Source organism: Monodelphis domestica, chromosome 2 (genome assembly GCF_027887165.1).
Source record: "Monodelphis domestica isolate mMonDom1 chromosome 2, mMonDom1.pri, whole genome shotgun sequence".
Taxonomy (NCBI): Eukaryota; Metazoa; Chordata; class Mammalia; order Didelphimorphia; family Didelphidae; genus Monodelphis; species Monodelphis domestica.
The window spans coordinates 402,603,747-402,621,689 of record NC_077228.1 but is presented as its reverse complement, the minus strand read 5'-3'; the positions used below and the strand labels follow the sequence as shown (position 1 = coordinate 402,621,689).

General features: G+C 36.4%; 1 protein-coding gene across 6 annotated transcripts in view; it reads left to right on the top strand.

Annotated features, from left to right (window-relative positions):
• ARHGAP18 (Rho GTPase activating protein 18) overlaps positions 1-17,943 on the top strand; it is a 236,912-nt gene that overhangs the window by 102,694 nt on the left and 116,275 nt on the right. The window contains exon 1 of one of the 6 annotated variants that reach the window (XM_056818754.1): positions 10,323-10,462. The exons of the other annotated variants lie outside the window; for them this stretch is intronic. The gene's annotated coding sequence lies outside the window, so the exon portion shown is untranslated. Of the gene's footprint in view, positions 1-10,322; positions 10,463-17,943 lie in introns of those variants that run through there. 6 annotated transcript variants of the gene reach the window in all.

The following is a 17,943-nucleotide window of genomic DNA, read 5'->3' as shown; positions in this document are numbered from 1 at the left end:
ATTTGCCTGTCTATGGGCAAGTTATTTAAACTCTGGTCTCCTGCCTTACTCAACTATAAAAGAGCACAAATATTATCTGTAGTACACATTTAACAAGGTTACTGTAATTCTCACATAAGAGTTAATATCTGTAAAGCACTTTATGGATTTGAAAGTGTTATAAAGACAATTTTGTTATTATTTTCACCAATTCTTGTCTTATGAATATATTGCCCTCATTGGTAACATGCTGCAGCCTACTTTTTCCCACCACATGTTGTCATGTTTTTCTATCATCCTTTAGGTGATCCAACAATTTATAGCCAAATAATATTACCAAAAGAATATTGGTAGTAAAATTGAAGGTTAGAAGTTTTGTATTGGGGATCACAGTAGAATCTAAAATAAAACATTCCAAATTATTTGACTCTTATTGTTCTAAGGATATAGCACTTTTTGGTAAACTTGGAGCATTGGGGTTTGTTGCTTCCAGGTTGCCAGCAATCTAATCACAAGGGAAGGGCGCCTTGATATCTTAAATTGAATCTAATCAAGAAATATTTGGAATCATCTGGATAACTGACCAGCTTATAAGGAGTTCTCTGCCTGGATAGGTTTTGTTGCTACTTTGGCCCTTTTTGAAATTAACCTCTCACTTCTTCCCCCTCTGCCTCGCTGAGTGCCTTGGGAGTTTTATGCTGCCTTAAAAATCATTCTTATTTGTTGTTTGCAATTTTATGATGCATTTTGTCTCAAGATAAAGATATGTTGATTTTTATTGCATTGTGAATGAGTATTTGCTGTAAATGAGTGAAACATTATGAGGAAGGACAAAGGAGAGCACTGGTAAACTTGACTGGGCTGAAATTGAAACTCATTCTTGTTTCTCCTCCCTCCCAACAATTGGGGCTTCACTTATTTCTTTCCCTCCTTTTTTTTCCAGATTACATGTCAAATTAGTAATAATTTTTTATTATTATAAGTTTTAATTTTTTTCCAGATTACATGCCAATATAAATTTACAATTTTTGTTTTCTGATATTTTGTGATCCATGTTCTCTCTCTTCTTCCCACCCTTCCCCAAGAAGACAGGTGATATGATATAACTCAGAGTTGGCGAAGGTTTTCAAGTTTGCCTGCCCAAATTGCAACTTTAAGATGCCTGTGAGCCTCTCCCCCCATTACCCCATTGGCATTGGGAAGAGAGGGAATGGAGCAAACCTTTCCCCCACCATCTAGGCACACATGCCATACTTCACCAATGCTGATATAGGTTATACATATATTATGATAAAATACTTATTTCCCTTTTTGTCATGTGAAACTAGACATATGTTGCTTACACTAGAGAAAAATTCATGGAGGAAATAAAGTGAAGAATAGTATGTTTCAATCTACATTTGGACTCTGTTTGCCCATCTATAACAGTGGGTATTCTTTTTTGTCATAAATCCCTTGGAGTTATCCTGTATCTTTACCTTGTAGATAATAGTAAAGCCATTCATAGTTGATCATACACTATTTTTGTTTCCATGAACAATGTTCTCCTAGTTCTGCTTATTTCACTTTGCATCACTTCATATAAGTGTTTCAGGGTTTTTTTTGTTATCATCTTGTTTGTCATTTCTTATGGCACAATTGTATTCCATTACTAACATATATCACAGCTTGTTTGGCCATTTCCCAATTAATTTCTTTAGTTTCCATTTTTTAAGAGTTGCTATACATATCTTAGAACATATAGTTTTTTTTTTCTTTTTTCCTTAATCACCTTAGGAAATAAGTTTAATAGTAATATTTCTGGGTCAAAAAGTATACACAGTTATATTATATTATACATAGTATAATTCCAGATTGCTCTCCAGAATGGTTGGAACAATTCCTACCAACTAGTTTCTTATGGTGCAGTAATAAGTTATTACATTTAGGTCAGTTAATAGCTTATTATGTGCCTGGCACTGCTCCTGCCCACAGGGATCTCACATTTTAATGGGAGAAGACAACAAAAAAAGGGGCTGGGGGAGATTCAAAGGTATTGATTTAGTATATGGTAGAGAAAGTTCTGAGGGCAAACTAGAGAGCAGTGAGGCATGATTGGCCTAGACACCCTTCTTAAAAAGAGATTCTGGGAGGAGCCTCCAATCTGAAGGGAGGGGATGGAGTGGAGAGTACTTCTGATTTGAGAATTACAGGGTTGGGAGTCAGCTTCCATGTAAAGAGGTTTCTGGGGTATGGTGGTATTTGGGGGTTAGCCTGGAGAGGGATTCATATAGCACAATTCAATTAATTATTCCCTAACTGATGGTTATCTAGATTGTTTCCATTTTTTTGCTAACACAAAAATACTGCTATAAATATTTTGGTGTGTATCAGAACTTTCATTTGGCCTCCTTAAGCCTAGCAGTGGGTATTTTTTCTTTCTTTTTTTTTTCAAAGTAGTAAAAGCCTTAGAATTGCCTTCACACTCTTGAAAATGTACTTTTCTTTTTCTCCATCCATCTGTAATCTTAAATGATTTACTATAAAATGATGGTTAAACTTAAAATTTGTAAGCCTTCAGACTCAAGAATAAGTTTGAAAAATGCTGATGAAACATTCTTCCTTTTTTCCCTTTTCTAAACCCTGGGGCTTAAGTGCTTTTTGGTTGTACATATAACAGGACAGGTCTGAACTTGCAAAATGATATTCAAGATGAAAGCTTACTGAGATCACAAATTAAATTCTGAGGAGAGTACTTGGGAGCAGAATTTAAGGGTCAGGTTTGTAAAATGCCCTTGATTCAGTTTTGTATAAAGGTTCTGTGACATATTGAAGGACTTCTGGAACCAGGCAAGTCTTGTTTTTAACCATTCCAATGGAAAACTAAGCCTTTGAAAACAAAGTAGTGAAGGGATTATTAGTTGTAAAAACAGTAATCATTGTGGGAGATTTGTTTTTTTTTAAAGATCATTTAATAATATCTTGTGTGTTATGTAGCACAGCCCTTTGCACATAGTAGGCACTTATTTAGTTAATGTGTAACTTTTGATAGTTTCAAAGTACATTTGATAAAGATAATAGTAGCCAACGCTTATTTGACCTTTGAGGTTTGCAATATGCCATTACTTCATTTGGTCCTTATAACAACCGGGAGGGTTTTGTTGTTGGAATACTTCAGTTGGTATTACCACCATTTTGCAGTTATTCAGTCATGGCTAACTGTGACCACATGGACAATAGCTATCCATGGGCTTTTTTTGTAAAGAATACTAGAATGATTCACCATTTCTTTCTCCAGTGCATTTAGTCAGAGTCAGGCCTTTTGTCAGGCAATCAGAGATTGCCCAAGTTACACAGCTAGCAAGTATGAGTTGCCCAAGGTTACACAGCTAGCAAGTATGAGATATTGGACTGGAATTCAGCTCTTCCTAACTACGGGCCAGGGCTCTTAATCACTGAGATAGAGCTGCCTTGGTTATCATCATTTTATAGATGAAGAAATTGAAGCACAATGGTGAAATAATTTGCCCAAGTTTGTAGACTTTGCCAAGATAGGATCTGAATATAGGCATTACTTTTATTACTTTTATTTGTTTATTTATTTATTTTAATTAAACCCTATAACTTCTGTCTTGGAATCCATACTAAGTATCATTCTCAAGTTGGAAGAATGACAAGAGCTAGAAAATTGGGGTTAAGTGAATTCTCCAGAGTGATACAGCTAGGAAGTGTTTGAGATCAGATCTGAACCTAGGATCTCCTATCTCTAGACCTGGTTCTCTGTCTACTGAGTCACCTAGTTGCCCCATAGTTCCTCACTTTTAAAAGGAAATAACTAAAATTTTGATATCTTATTCATTCTGTAAACATTTATGTGTTGCCTTCTGTGTCTTGCATATAGTAAACACATTAATAAATATTTCTTGAATGAATAGAAGGGGTGGTAAAAACATACCTCCCTCCACTCCACCCTGTGCCATTACAGCAGTACCACCACCACCACCACCACCAACAACAACAACTAATAATAATAATAAAAATAATAACTATCATTTATACAGCCTTGAAGGTTTTCAGTTCCTCACATATCTTAACTCCTTTACACAGTTCCCCATGCTCATAGGGTACCTCCTTAGCAATCTGATAAAACAAATACAATTTGTTGTTACTATAAAAAAATGCAGAGTCCACTCTAGTCATTTTCTTTTTTAAGGAAAAAATGTTCACATTCTTGGTAAGGAAGAGAAGTAATGATTATTGGTTTTGTAGTTTCATTGAAATGCTTTGCTGCATCTTTGAATCCTCTGCATTCTTTCCCCCCTTTATCACTATATTAATCTTCAGGCCCACGTTTCTTCCTCTCAGCTCAGTTATTTATAACTTTCTTCTTTACCCCCTTTTTTTCTTACTCCTAGATAGCAGAGGGATACTGAAGGAAATAATGAAGCTGTTGGCTGTATCCACTACAAATCTATGCTATATAACTTTTGTTTCACTCTAACTGCTTCATAGTAAACCTTTTATTTCTTTCCAGTTGACTCCCTATCACATTCCTTTAGCATCCATCGCCAACTTTCTCTTTAGTTCTTAAACTTTCAGCTGTTACTCAATCTTACTAGTCTTTTACTTTAATGAAAAGACAGAGGGCATCCTGTTTTTTACTTCCTTAGTTTCCCTTTCCACATTAAAAACTAAGTCAAACAAACAACAACCAAAAAATCACTTACACCCACATCTTTAAAGCCTCACTCATCATCTCATTCTCTTTGGTCTCAGAGAATGAAGGTGACCACTATTTTGCCCAGGATAACTCTTTCATATGTATTCCTGAACTTATTCTCTTTCATTTTTATCAACTTCATGCATTTGTATATTTAGTCTTCCTCTTTACTGACTTATTTTCTTTATGCAAACATTTGTCTCAACTCTTCCTTAACTATTTTGATGATGCTAACATTCTCTCAGTGACCTTACTTTCAAGTCCCTTGCTGCTTCTATAATATTTCTTGCATCTCTTCTTTCTGCTCAACTTAAAGTACTCCAATTTCTCTTTCAATTCATCATCATAATAAAAAAAATTCTTTAAATCTGTTATCTTCTCTCAATCTTCTGCCTTCTATTTCAAAAATAAGAGAACAGAATTTAGGAGATGGAAGGCACCTGTATAGCCCTTTAGACCTATTTCTCCACTGATAAAAGAAAACTTTCTACAATGTACCTGACCAGTGGTCTTATAGCATTTGCTTAAAGATCTTTCACTCCCAAAATTCAGGGAGGAGGAATCTACACTAGTTGCCACTGTTTCCTCAAAATACATCTTTTCTTCTTTGTAATCAAATTTCCAATTCCCTTCACTACAGGGAAAGCACTTTTATGTAAATGCAAAATCCAGTGGAATTTTTTTCAGTGTAAAAGTATCTTTTAGGCAGGGAAATGAAATTTTCATTTGTGTTTTACTGCTTTTCTGTTGATGTTCTCTTCTTCTTTGGCTTTTGTGATTCCTCTGTGTCCTGGTATTCTTACTCCTTTGTTCCTCTTTGTGTTCCTTTATTTATTTCTCCTTTTTTCTTCCTGTTCTAATTATGCACATCCCCCAAAGTTCTGTCTTTAATCCTTTTTTCAATCAACATTCTCTTTATTGATCTTATTAATATCCTGAATATGATTTCCAAATCTATACTTCCCTGTCCCCAACCTCTCTTCTGAATGCCAGTCCTTTATCTATTCTTATATTTCCAATTGCTTGCTACAATGGGAAGAATCCTCTAGTCAGAGTCAAATTATGAGTTTGAAGGCTGTTTCTGGATACTCTTGAGTAATTTCTCTTCTTTGGGCTTCCTATCCTTATCTGTAAGTTAGGGGCCTGAAATAAGACTTTGAAGTTCCTTTGAGCTATCTTATCATTTCCACCTGGATGTTCTTTTAACTCCTTCAACTCCAGATGTCAATTTCCCCAACAAATTTGTTTCTCCTCCTAGCATCTTGGTTTCTCTTTATGCCATAAACATATTGTGATCATGATTCAAAAACTTGAATTTGTTTTTGAATCTCTAACTTTTCCACCTGGGGGTGTTACCAAGTCCATTTCCTTTTTAGGTACCCATTACCATCTTCTTTGAATTCTAGAATGATCTTCGTACTGATTTCCTTGACCCCAGTCTTACAAATTCCTATGATTATGTCAGTAACATTACTGATAGGACAAAATACAAAATCCTTAGAATGGCATTCAAGGCCCAGCTTTTGGTATGGATTTATCTTTCTAACCTTAATGAACACTGTCAAATAGTGACATTTTTAATAGAAATGAAAAGTAATGACTTTTGTTTTGATTATGTTGTGTTTGATATATTTAGGGTATATTCAGTTTGAAATTTCTAGTAGAGAGTTGAAGATGTAGCCCAGAGATTGGGAGAGAGAGGTGGTCTGGTTATAATAAACCTGCTTCTTTCCTGACTCTTAATTCCAGAATTCTTTCCACTATACCATTATAGTTTCCTCATGACATTTAAATATTTGTGTTTTGTGATCTGAATTGATATATCAAAGTTATAATAAGTGCTCAATGAATAGTACAAAGAAATTACTCTGGGATCCATAGATATTGAGAACAAACCTTAAAGGGATTTTAAAAATGGATGAGGGCAACTAGGTAGGACAGTGGTTAGAACACCAAACTTGGGAATTGTGAGGATTTGAGTTCAAATTTGATCTCAGACATTTGCTAGCTGTGTGACCCTGGCCAAACCACTTGCCCCTGATTACCTAGCTCTTGACATTTTTTAGTCCATAAATTAATTCTAAAACAATGTAAGGGTTTAAAAAAAATGAGTACAAGGAGCAGTTAGGTAGTAGTGTCAAGAGGGATCTGTATTCAAATCTAGTTTCCTAGCTGTATGACATTAGGCTAGTCACTTAATCCCAGTTGCCCAAACTTGCCCTTCTGCCCTAGAATTGATACTAGGACAGAAGGTAAGAATTTTAGGGGGAAAAAAGAATAGGTAGAGATGGCAGGGATCCATCCATGCTTTTGGTAGAAAGACCAGCCTAACCAAAGCAGGCATAAATGTGGTAGAATACTCATAGTGTTTGGAGAAGAGAGAATCTTTGTGTTTGACTCAATGTATGAATGTTAGAAGAGATGGAAGAATAGGAACTGGATCAATAATTTTATTGATAGAGAGCTCTTAGATAGGGGAAACTTGCCTCTTACCAATACAAATCAATATCACTCCTTCATTTGATGGTCCTAGAGATTTGTCTATAGCATTGAGAAGTTGTCCAGGATCACAAACAGCCAGTAGTTATCAAAAACAGGACTTGAATGTTGAAAGGGACATAAATACTGGAAAAGTACTTTGAGGTCAGATTGTGGAGCATTTTGTATGCCAAGTTTCAGGCATTGGACCCAAATACTATGGTAGCCTTTGAATGTTTATGAGCTGTATGTATAATAATAACTTTGTTATATACCTCTTTTTTCTTTAGTATATCAGTGTAAAGAGGTTCAAAGGGATTTCCTGAAAAATGTATAGGGGATATAGAATACATAATGGATGCATAAGCTATAGGTCATATGTTAGCCAGTTACCAAGCATTTATTAAGACTTACGGTGTGCCAGGCACTGTGCAAGCTGGGGACAAAAGAAAATGTAAAAAAACGTAAAAAAAAATCCTGCACTCAAGGATTTATATTCTAGTGGGAGAGAAACATGTAATCACAGTTAGATCAACTTTATTTGGTGATTTTTATAATGCTTTAATGTCTATAAAGTGATTTCCTCACAACCACAATGGAGTTGTTCAGTTTTAGTTGTATTTGACTCTTTCTGACTCTATTTGACAAAGATACTGGAATGGTTCGCCTTCTCCAGTTCATTTTACAAATGAAGAAAATGAGACAAATAGGGTTAAATGACTTGGTTAGGATCACCCTGGTAGTGTCACAACCAACATATAAGTAGATAACCCAAATCCCATTTCCATTTTATAAATGAGGAAAATGAGTTTCATAGGTAAAAGAACTTGTTTTTGATCCCATAGCTCCTAATTACTATATTAAAATTGGCCTTTGAACCTGGCTCTCCAGACCTCAAATCCACTCTTTGCTTTTTCATCTAGCAGGGGTTTTCTGAACAATAAGGATCATTCTTTAGAACCAAACTAAATACTTCCTGAAATATATTGGATTAGAGAACAATTGTGCATCTTGCCCTAGCTTCATATGCAACATTCCACTTTCCTTAATAAGGGTAGATTAGAATGAGGGAAGATTAAGGATTCAGTCTACCACAAATAAAAAGAATGGGAATATTATTTTCAAGAAGTATTCAAGGAAATCTAAATAGTAGTTCAGATAAACTGATGAAGAAATTGAGTTATAGTCACACAGATCTGAGTAGGAAAAAGTAGCAAAACAAAAATAGGAGCCTAGAGGGGCAGCTTTTAAACTGAGATAATTTTCAAGTTTACTAACTTGTAGCTAGCTACCCAGAGTATAATGTTAGTAGTTATAGGCTTTCTCTGCTGAATTTTCAAGATGTCTTTAAAAAGCTGTAAACGGAGAGATAGCAATATACTCTTGTTTCTCCTCCTCTTTTCTTTAAAAATCTTTTGACACAGTAAGGTGGCCCTCTCCCTCTTGAAAAACAGGGGAACTATTTTCTCTTCCTATTTTCTATTGCCATTCCCTCCTCAGCTTCTTGACCCTTATTCAGCAGCATATTTCACCCCTTGGCTACTGAATGACCAAAGGCCTTTTCCCTCCTCTTGGCTGAAAGCCCAGAAATCCACAACCTCCCACCTCTTGGCTGAAAGCCCTAGTTTCCTGCTGGGAGGTGATTGAAGCTTCATGCTAGTTCCTGCCTGCTGTTTCTTGACCTGGGGACTATACTTTATACTGTACCACACACTCAGGGAACTCAATAGATGTTTGTAGAATTAATTAATTAATGAACAATTGGAGCAGAAACCCAGCAAGAGAAATTATCCTCTCAGAAAACTAGCTGCAAAATGTTTTCCCTTTGAAGATGCTTTTAGGCTGCTGACTTATTGGCCTTCCTTCCTTCCTTCCTTCCTTCCTTCCTTCCTTCCTTCCTTCCTTCCTTCCTTCCTTCCTTCCTTCCTTCCTTCCTTCCTTCCTTCCTTCCTTCCTTCCTTCCTTCCTTCCTTCCTTCCTTCCTTCCTTCCTTCCTTCCTTCCTTCCTCCCTCCCTCCCTCCCTCCCTCCCTCCCTCCCTCCCTCCCTCCCTCCCTCCCTCCCTCCCTCCCTCCCTCCCTCCCTCCCTTCCTTCCTTCCTTCCTTCCTTCCTTCCTTCCTTCCTTCCTTCCTTCCTTCCTTCCTTCCTTCCTTCCTTCCTTCCTTCCTTCCTTCCTTCCTTCCTTCCCAGAGACAGTGTTTCCAGAGTTCCAGAGCTTGTCTCTGTGTGGTATTTTGTGCACATAATAATAATAATGGAGGCCATTAGAGCATTGTCTCCCTTGTCCTGATTAAAGACCTGTTCTTTCTAACTACTTTGGTGATTCTGTGTTTTTCAAGGTTGACAACCCAAACAGAGGTTTCAGCTTAATTTCTTCTGACTCTGGTACCAAATATTGATACCATGTGTGTCTCTAATTGTGAAATAAAGAGAGCTTCAAAACCTTGTGCAGAAATAATGCAAATGATTATAATGTAGATATGCTATAGATACAAATAGACTTGTATCTCTAAAAAGGGGGTGATGTGATAGGAAGTTGGTTATTTTTCTTTTTGTTATTTGAAAAAAAGGATTTTAAGAATGGTTGTTATCAATTAGCTAATCATAACTTTTCATGACAGATTATGCATTTATTTTAAATGTGGAAGGTTTGTTGCATAGTTTTATAATCCTCAAAAGAAGATGAAAATTTAATTAGATATTTGCTTTTCAGCACCTTGACTGAAAGGAAAGTCTCATTCATGGGTTGAGACCTTAGAGGTCATCCACTTCAGTTCCTTCATTTTTTATAAATGAAGAAACTGAAAGACCTAGAAATTGGATGATTCCCTTTTTCTCTACATTACCTCCCTGCCCACCCCAGCTGAAATTGAAACTCAAGTTTTCTGACTCCCTAGCTGGCACATTCTTCCCCTCCATACCTGAAGATCCTTAATCTTCAGTATTGGTTAAAATTGTTCTCCATGTTTGACTTAGAGGATACTGTTCCTTAGAGGATAACTCAGGAGATGGAGAGAGGGAAGGGATTGATCCTTCCTTCTCCTCCCCTTGGCAAATGTAGCACAAACTGTTCTAGAGGGACAGACAGTCTCCTCAGAGATTAGATAGACTATGAAGATTAAGGACTGAAGGAGAGGGTCCTGTAGAATAAACTGGTTGCCTCCCTTGATCTTGGCTGTTGTAGGAGAGCAGAGTAATTCTCCTGCCCCCGAATTTCCTGATCTCTAAACTTCCTCTATATCTTCCTTAAAACCTGAGTCATTCTACAGCTTGGTTTGGAGCTGTTTCTCCTTCTTGGGGAGAAAGGTAAGATTCCCCCCACAGCTTCAGCCCCCTTCAATGATGTTATGAAGCATACCTAAAAGATAACTCTTTATTCTAGGGGACACACAAGGCAGGGAGAATGGAGTTGTTGGATGAGTAAGGTGGGAAATGGGAATCTCTGTGAACTAACAATTGACCTCCCCCCCAATCCTGAGAATTCAGGTTGTTTGCCTGATCCTCTTTTGGTCAGTTGTAGGGGTTGTCCTTCCTTCTGATCTAATGTAGTTGTAAAGTGAAGTTTCAGGACAGTTTTTTGGAGATAGAGAGGATCTTCTTTAGTAGATGGCTTTTCCCAAAAGTCCCAATCTACTTTTATTGTCTTTAGTAGGAACCAGAGGAATTTGGGGTTCACTGGAAGGTTATCAATGTCCAGAGAAGCTCTCTGATTCAGAGGCTTCCTCTCAGACCATCCACTCTAGGAGGGCTCCCAAGAAGAAGTGAAGTAACTGTTTTGAATCCTCAGAGCTCATATGTTCTTTTCCTGGAATCTTGGGTCTTCCTTGCTCTTTCCCCTCTTGGGTTGCTCCCTTGTCATGCTGGATCTTATTTCCTCTCTTTCATAAGACTTGCCTACTGATTAGTTATGGCTAGTGAAGGAATAATAAAAGTCAGGAAGGATTTTGTCATTGATTACATTGTAGATTAGAATGGTAGCCTCATCAGAAATAGTGAATTTTGGAGGAGACTCCAGATTTTTTGGGGGGAAATATGAATTATTATGGTTTGATATAATCTTTTATGAATCTTTCTGTATACAGCTGGACCCCCTCTATTCACTGATTATGGTTTCTGCCAATTCAGTTAACCTTGTTTAACCATGGGGAAATTTTTTTTATTGGAAAATTGCAGAAAAATACAAATTCATCAGTTTTAAATTGCCTGCCAGGCAAGTACAGGCTGTAACATGGTGAAGTCTACTAGCCTAGTACATTACTCATCTCCTTTTGTCCCCATATCCACATTCCCATGTGAAACTTTCCTCTAAGCAGTCTCTAGTGTCTTGGTATCCCATTCATTGTCATGTTATTATATTAAATTTACTTAATAAAGTCCTTCTGTACTGTAATAATGACCCCCAAAGCAGGAATAGTGGTGCTAGTGGTGCCTTTGTTACTCATTCCTTCACCTCCATCTCCTGATTGGGTAATCGGCTGGTTTAGTTACTAGGTGTTTACTTATATCCATGGTTTCAGCTCTCTCTGATACTGCTTAGAGCACATCCTTCACAAATAACTTGTTCTCTAATATATTGTTAGAATACTTTCCAAAAATCTTGTGCAAACAACCTGCTGCTTATTTCCCCTTTTCCCCAAATCCATCAACATTGACTTTGATAATTTCTAACTATAAGATAGAAGGTTTCATCTTAAAGTATTAATATACTTTCTCTCATTATTAGAATTTGAATGACTTTCTCAGGGAGTTATTCATTTTTTTCTTTTTTGGGCCACTCTCAACTGACAAGGCAGGCTTCCTAGAGGACAATTAGCTCTGGTTAGACATATTCAGTGGATCTACACTCCTAAAACTATAGCTTACATGAATGTGTTCACTCTTCTGTAGCTATCCAGAGGATACAATTAACTCAACTCAAAGTTATTTGGTAGATTAGCATAGCAAGAAGATTTAAAATAGAACATTCACTGTATAAATTTAGAACTCATCCTCCAAACATATACACTAACAATGCAGTATGTTTGTAAATTCAGAGACTATACATCTTTACACAAGAAGGGTTTTGAGGTCCTGCTTCTGGTGCTAGGGGGTCCTGATGGCATCTAGTGCTATCCCTGGGCTGCTCCTTTGGGGAAGATATTTTAGCTGGGTACTCTACTAGTGGGGGATCAGGAACAAAAGTTTGACAGGTAACTGAGAGGGAGGAAACACATAAAAAGAAATACCACTTCACTCCCAGGCAGAGCTGTCCCAGAGAAATTTAAATTAATCTATGCCCAGAGGTTGTGATAGAGGCTGGCACTAGAGAAAAAGTGCCAGACTGAAGAGTATGTGAAATTGATCACCTCAATGGGGGAGAGGCCCCAGGAGTGAATTTCCTGAGGAGAGAAGACTCTGGCTGGGAGAGCAGTGAGGGTCTTGAGACTTCAAAGAGAGATGGTGGATAAAGACTTTCTCCTGAGGGTTACCCACTTTTCCTGCTGGTGACTGGAAATCTTTCCCCCCAACACTTCCCAATCGAAGGGACTTTTTTCCCCCCATTTGAATTAGTTTAGTCAATTTAGAACATTGTTCCTTGGTTACAATAATCACATTGTTTTCTTCCTTCCCCTCCACCCACCCTTACCCCAACACCCAATTTCATTGGGTATTACTTGTGTCCTTGATCAGAACCTATTTCCATGTTGTTGTTTGCATTAGAATATTCATTTAGAGTCTACATCCTCAAACACATCCCTTCTACCCATGTATTCAAGCAGTTGTTTTTCTTTGGTGTTTTTACTCCCACAATGTTTCCTCTGGATGTGGATAGTGGTTTTTCTCATATATTCCTCCAGGTTGTTCAGGGTCACTGCATTGCCACTAGTGGAGAAGTCCATTACATTCGGTTGTACTACAGTGTATCAGTCTCTGTGTACATTTTCCTGGTTCTGCTCCTTTCACTCTGCATCACTTCCTGGAGGTTGTTCCCCTCCCCATGGAATTACTCCACTTTATTATTCCTTTTAGCACAATAGTATGCCATCATCAACAGATGCCACAATTTGTTCAGCCATTCCCCAATTGAAGGGCATCCTCTCATTTTCCAATTTTTTGCCACCACAAAGAGCGCAGCTATGAATATTTTTGTACATGTCTTTTTCCTTATTATCTCTTTGGGGTACAAACCCAGCAGTGCTATGGCTGGATCAAAGGGCAGACAGTCTTTTAGCATCCTTTGGGCATAGTTCCAAATTGCCCTCCAGAATGGTTGGATCAATTCACAACTCCACCAGCAATGTATTAATGTCCCAACTTTGCCACATCCCCTCCAGCACTCATTACTTTCCTTTTCTGTCCCGTTAGCCAATCTGCCAGGTATGACGTGATACCTCAGAGTTGTTTTGATTTGCATCTCTCTGATTATAAGAGATTTAGAACACTTTTTTCATGTGCTTATTGTTTTGATTTCTTTAACTGAAAATTGCCTATTCATGTCCCTTGCCCATTTATCAATTGGAGAATGGCTTGATCTTTTGTACAATTGATTTAGCTCTTTATAAATTTGTGTAATTAGACCTTTGTCAGAGGTTTTTGTAATGAAGATTGTTTCCCAATTTGTTGCTTCCCTTCTAATTTTGGATGCATTAGTTATGCTTGTAAAAAACCTTTTAATTTGATGTAATCAAAATTATTGATTTTACATTTTGTGATTTTTTTTTTCTGTCTCTTGCTTGGTTTTAAAGTTTCCTTTCCCAAAGGTCTGACAAGTATACTATTCTATATTCACCTAATTTGTTTATAGTTTTCTTCTTTATATTCAACTCATTCACCCATTCTGAGTTTATCTTGGTGAGATAGATGTTGATCTAAACCTAATCTCCTCCATACTGTCTTCCAATTTTCCCAGCAATTTTAATCAAATAGTGGGTTTTGGTCCCACAAACTGGGATCTTTGGGCTTATCATAGACTGTCTTGCTGAGGTCATTTACCCCAAGTCTATTCCACTGATCCTCCTTTCTGTCTCTTAGTCAGTACCAAATTGTTTTGATAACCACTCCTTTATAGTATAGTTTGAGAACTGGGACTGCAAGTCCTCTTTCCTTTTCATTTTTTTCATGATTTCCCTGGATATCCTTGATCTTTTGTTCTTCCAAATGAACTTTGTTATGGTTTTTTCTAATTCAGTAAAAAAGTTTTTTGTTAGTTCAATGGGTATGGCACTAAATAAGTAAATTTATTTGAGTAGGATTGTTATTTTTATTATGTTAGCTTGTCCCATCCATGAGCAATCAATATTTTTCCAATTCTTTAGCTCTAGTTTTAATTGCGTGGAGAGTGTTTTGTAGTTGTGTTCATATAGTTTCTGTGTTTGTCTCAGAAGATAGATTCTTAAGTATTTTATATTGTCTAGGGTGATTTTAAATGGAATTTCTCTTTCTAATTCTTGCTGCTGAAATGGGTTGGAGATATATAGAAATGCTGATAATTTATGTGGGTTCATTTTGTATCCTGCAAGTTTGCTAAAGTTGTTTATTGTTACAACTAGATTTTTGGTTGATTCTCTAGGATTCTTTAAGTAAACCATCATATCATCCACAAAGAGTGATAGCTTAGTCTCCTCATTGCCAATTTTAATACCTTCAGTTTCTTTTTCTTTTCTAATTTCTACTACTAGTGTTTCTAGTACAATGTTAAATAATAGAGGTGATAATGGGCATCCTTGTTTCACTCCTGATCTTATTGGGAAGGCTTCTAGTTTATCCCCATTGCAGATGATGTTGACTGATGGTTTTAGATAGATACTGTTTATTCTTTTTAGGAAAGGCCCTCCTATTCCTATACTTTCTAGTGTTTTTAGTAGGAATGGGTGTTGTATTTTATCAAAGGCTTTTTCTGCATCTATTGAGATAATCATGTGATTTTTGTCGGTTTGTTTATCAATATGGTCAATTATGCAGATGGTTTTCCTAATATTGAACCATCCTTACATTCCTGTTATGAATCCTACCTGGTCATAGTGAATAACCCTTGTGATGACTTGCTGGAGTCTTTTTGCTAGTATCCTATTTAAGATTTTTGCATCTATATTTATTAAGGAGATTGGTCTATAGTTTTCTTTCTCTGTTTTTGACCTCCCTGGCTTCGGGATCAGTACCATGTTTGTGTTGTAAAATGAATTTGGTAGAACTCCTTCTTTGCTTATTCTGTCAAATAGTTTGTATAATATTGGGATTAGTTGTTCTTTGAATGTTTGATAGAATTCATTTGTGAATCCATCTGGACCTGGGGATTTTTTCTTAGGGAGTTCTTTAGTGGCTTGTTCAATTTCTTTAGGTAATTTATTTCTTCCTCTGTTAGTCTAGGCAGTTTATATTTTAGTAAGTATTCATCCATATCACCTATATTGCTATATTTGTTGCCATTTAATTGGGCATGATAGTGTTTAAAGATTGCCTTAATTTCCTCTTCATTAGAGGTGAGGTCTTCCTTTTCATCTTGGATACTGTCAATTTGATTTTCTTCTTTCCTTTTATTAATTAGACTGATTAGTACTTTGTCTATTTTATTTGTTTTTTTACAAAGTACCAGCTTCTAGTCTTATTTATTAATCAATAGTTCTTTGACTTTCAATTTTATTAATTTATCCTTTAATTTTTAGGATCTCTAATTTAGTCTTCATCTGAGGATTTTTAATTTGTTCACTTTCTGGTTTTTTAATTTGCATGCCCAATTCATTGACCTCTCCCCTTCTTAATTTGTTAATATATGAACTCAAGGATATAAATTTCCCCCTGCTTTGGTTGCATCCCATAGGTTTTGAAAGAATGTCTCATCATTGTCATTTTCTTCAATGAAGTTATTGTTTCTACGATTTGTTCAACTAACTGGTTTTGGAGAATCATATTGTTTAATTTCCAGTGAATTTTTGATTTACCTCTCCATGTACCCTTACTAATTATTTTTTTCATTGCATTGTGATCTGAGGAGGTTGCATTTATTATTTCTGCTCTTTTGCACTTGTTTGCAATGTTTTTATACCCTAATACATGGTCAATTTTTGTGAATGTACCATGTGCTGCTGAAAAGAAGGTGTATTCATTTTTGTCCCTATTTATTTTTTTCCACATGTCTACTAACTCTGATTTTTCTAAGATTTCATTTACTTCTCTTACCTCTTTATTATTATTTTTTGGTTTGATTTATCTAGTTCAGATAGAAGAAGGTTCAGGTCTCCCACTAGTATAGTTTTTCCATCTATTTCATCCTTGAACTCCACTAGTTTCTCCTTTAGAAATCTGGAATGCTATGCCATTTGGTGCATACATGTTGAATACTGATAATTTCCTTATTGTCTATTCTGTCTTTTATCAGGATGTAATTACCTTCCCTATCTCTTTTAACTAGATTTTTTTTTTTTACTTTGGCTTTGTCAGATATCATGATTGAGAAGCCTGCCTTCTTTTTATCAGTTGATGCCCAATAGATTTGGCTCCATCCTCTTACTTTCACCCTATGCATATCTGTCTTCCTCATGCAGACAGCATATGGTAGGGTTTTGGATTTTAATCCACTCTGCTAATTCGCTTGCGTTTTATGAGTGAGTTCATTCCATTCATATTCAGAGTTATGATTAGTAGCTGTGTATTTCCCAGCATTTTGATTTCTACTCCTGGTCCTGCCTTTTCTTCTTTCACTATTTCCTTCTACACCAATGTTTGTTTTTAATCAGTCCCCCTAGTTCCCACCCTTATTTTACTTCACTTTCTACTCCCTCCCTTCTTGTTCCCCCACTTATTTTCCCTGTAATTTTTCTAAAATTAACCCCCCACCATATCCCTCCCTTATACTGCTTCCCTCCCCACCAGTCCATTTGTTACCTTTCTACTCCCCTATAAGGCACAAATCTATTCCCTGCCCCAATGGATTGGATTGTTCTTCCCTCTTTGGGTCAATTTCAATGCATGTAAGAGTTGAGTAATTCTTATCTCCAACCTATTTACCCTTCCAGTGTATTGATGTTCTCCCCCCCTCCAGCCATGAGCTTCTTTGTGACATATAAATTTACCCCCATTTGTTTCTTTTCCCATTTCTTTTAGTATTAACCTTTTTAGCTCTAGTTGTACATATATAGGTATATATAGACAGATATGTATATGTATTTATGCATGCATATATCTATTTACCTATTTATGTCTTGTCCTTTTATCCTATACAGTTTGTCACTGTTCCCTCTAAGTGTAATTCTTTTAGCTGCCCAGGTGATAACAACAGTTTTTAACAGTTTCCAATGACCTCTTTTCTTAAAAATAAATAACATAAATAAATAACATTTTAACTGATTGAGTCTCTTAAAATAATAATAAAAAAGGTTTGTTTTTGTTTGTTTTGTTTTGTTTTTCTTTCCCCCCTCTTTTTTAAATTACCTTTTGATGATTCTCTTGAGTTCTGTGCTTGGGCATCAAATTTTCTGTTCAGGTCTGGTCTTTTCTTTAAAAATTCTTGGAATTCTTCTATTTTGTTGAATGACCGACCATACTTTCCCCTGTAAGAATATAGTCAGTTTAGCTGGGTAGTTGATTCTTGGTTGTAGACTTAGTTTCCTTGTTTTTCCAAAATATCATATTCCATGCCTTTTGATCCTTCAGTGTAGATGCAGCCAGATCTTGTGTTATCCTCATTGTGGTTCCATGGTATCTGAATGACTTTTTCTTGGCAGCTTGTAATATCTTTTCCTTGGTCTGATAGTTCTTGAGTTTGGCTATAACATTTCTGGGTGTTGTCAGTTGGGGATTAAGAACAGGAG